This window comes from Numenius arquata, unplaced genomic scaffold (assembly GCF_964106895.1).
Source record: "Numenius arquata unplaced genomic scaffold, bNumArq3.hap1.1 HAP1_SCAFFOLD_1598, whole genome shotgun sequence".
Lineage (NCBI taxonomy): Eukaryota > Metazoa > Chordata > Aves > Charadriiformes > Scolopacidae > Numenius > Numenius arquata.
In genome coordinates, this window is record NW_027414614.1 from 1 (window position 1) to 2,184 (window position 2,184).

The following is a 2,184-nucleotide window of genomic DNA, read 5'->3' on the forward strand; positions in this document are numbered from 1 at the left end:
CGCGCGGGCGGCGGGGGGGGGAGGGCGCGGCGGCGGTCCTCTCCCTCGGCCCCGGGATTCGGCGAGACCTGCTGCCCGGCGGCTCTAACACCCGGCGCGACGCTCGCGCGGGCGCCGGGCCACCTGCCCGCCGGAGGCCTTCCCAGCCGACCCGGAGCCGGTCGCGGCGCACCGCCGCGGAGGAAGTGCGCCCGGCCAGGGCCGGCCGCCGGCCGGGCGGCGGTCCCCGCGCCGGCCCGCCCCCCCCGGCCCGCCCCGCCGGACCGCGGGGGCCCGGGGGGCGGAGGGGAGGCGGAGGCGGGGATCCGCCGGGCCCGCGCCGGCCGGCCGCGACTCGCCGGGTTGAATCCTCCGCGCGGACTGCGCGGGCCCCACCCGTTTACCTCTTAACGGTTTCACGCCCTCTTGAACTCTCTCTTCAAAGTTCTTTTCAACTTTCCCTTACGGTACTTGTTGGCTATCGGTCTCGTGCCCGTATTTAGCCTTAGATGGAGTTTACCACCCGCTTTGGGCTGCATTCCCAAGCAACCCGACTCCGAGAAGCCCCGGGCCCGGCGCGCCGGGGGGCCGCTACCGGCCTCACACCGTCCGCGGGCTGCGGCCTCGATCACAAGGACTTGGGTCCCCCGAGAGCGCCGCCGGGGAGAGGGGCTTCTGTACGCCACATTTCCCGCGCCCCACCGCGGGGCGGGGATTCGGCGCTGGGCTCTTCCCTCTTCACTCGCCGTTACTGAGGGAATCCTCGTTAGTTTCTTTTCCTCCGCTGACTAATATGCTTAAATTCAGCGGGTCGCCACGTCTGATCTGAGGTCGCAAACGCAACACGCGCGCCCGGGCGGCGCGCGACGGCGGCCGGAAAGACCGGCCGCGCAGCCCCCCAGCCCGGAGACGGCCCGACGCGCGTCGGCGACCCGCACGCGCCCGGAGACGGCTCGCCGGGGACCGCGCCCGGACGGCGCCCCGCGGGGGGTTTGCGCCGACGGGGGGGGGCGCCGCGCGGAAAGCGGAGGAGGCGGGGGGCGCCCGCGCCCGCCCGCGGCGAAACGGCGACCGCGCGCGCGGCCGCCCACCTCGCCGCCGGCGACGGGACGCCCTCCCCTGCCGCTTCGCCGCACCCCTCCCCGCGGCCCCCGCGCGGCTGCCCGGCCGGGGCGCGGCGGGTCGTCGGGAACGGAAAGGAGAAGAGCGGGGGGAGGGACGCGGGGAGGACCCCCGTCCCCGTCCCCGGCACGCGCGCGCCCGCGCGGCAGCACGGCACGGTACCGCCGCCGGTACCCACCCGCAGACAGCCGCCCGCGCGCGGCGGGGCCGGGGGCGAGGCCCGCGCCTCCCCCCGACCTCTCTTCTCTCCCCGCCGCCGACACCCCGGCGAGACGAGCTCCGCCCAGCGGGCGCTCCGGGAGCGGGGAGCTTCGGAGCGCTCCCCGAGTCTCCATTTAGGGGGACGAAGGCCCGCACGCGGGGCCTGCGAGGCGCCCCAGCCGCGCCGCAGCGGCGCGCCGCGCCCCGCCGACCCGACCCGCCCCCCCCCGACGCCGCAAGGGCGAAGAAGGGGGGGCGGCGGCGACGGCGGCAGCGGCGGCGGCCGAGCCGGCGATTGATCGTCACGCGACGCTCAGACAGGCGTAGCCCCGGGAGGAACCCGGGGCCGCAAGTGCGTTCGAAGTGTCGATGATCAATGTGTCCTGCAATTCACATTAATTCTCGCAGCTAGCTGCGTTCTTCATCGACGCACGAGCCGAGTGATCCACCGCTAAGAGTTGTCTGCTTTTCGGCACCGCCCCGCGCGCGCGGGAGGGCCGGGACCGCTCCGCGGGAGCGGCCCCTCCGGACAGCGGCGGCCCGCCGGCCCGCCCGCCCGCCGGCCCGCCCCCTCCGCAGGGGACGCGGCGCGGCGCGGCGGGGCGAGAACGACGGGGCCGCCTCGCCTCGACTGACCGTACCGACACACGACGAGGAGAAAAAAAAAAAAAAGCCCCGAGCGGCGAGGGCGCCGGGAGCCCGCGCTCCCGGCCCAAACCGGCGGAGACGAGCGCCTCGCTCGCTTCGGGGGGCGGCCCAGGCGCCCGGGCTCGGCCCGGCCTCCGCGCGGAGGCCCACGACGCCCCCGGCCGCGCCGCCTGCCCGCCTCTCCTCGGGGACGCGGGACGCCCCGCCGGCCCCCCCGCGCGCGACGGCTCCGCC

The 2,184-nt window shown here is 77.0% G+C and overlaps 1 non-coding gene across 1 annotated transcript; it reads right to left on the minus strand.

Moving 5' to 3' along the window:
- Nucleotides 1-1,609: 1,609 nt before the first annotated feature.
- On the minus strand, nt 1,610-1,762 carry LOC141478082 (5.8S ribosomal RNA). The gene has a single exon (XR_012463836.1). It is a non-coding gene; the product is annotated as a 5.8S ribosomal RNA (ribosomal RNA).
- Nucleotides 1,763-2,184: the final 422 nt, after the last annotated feature.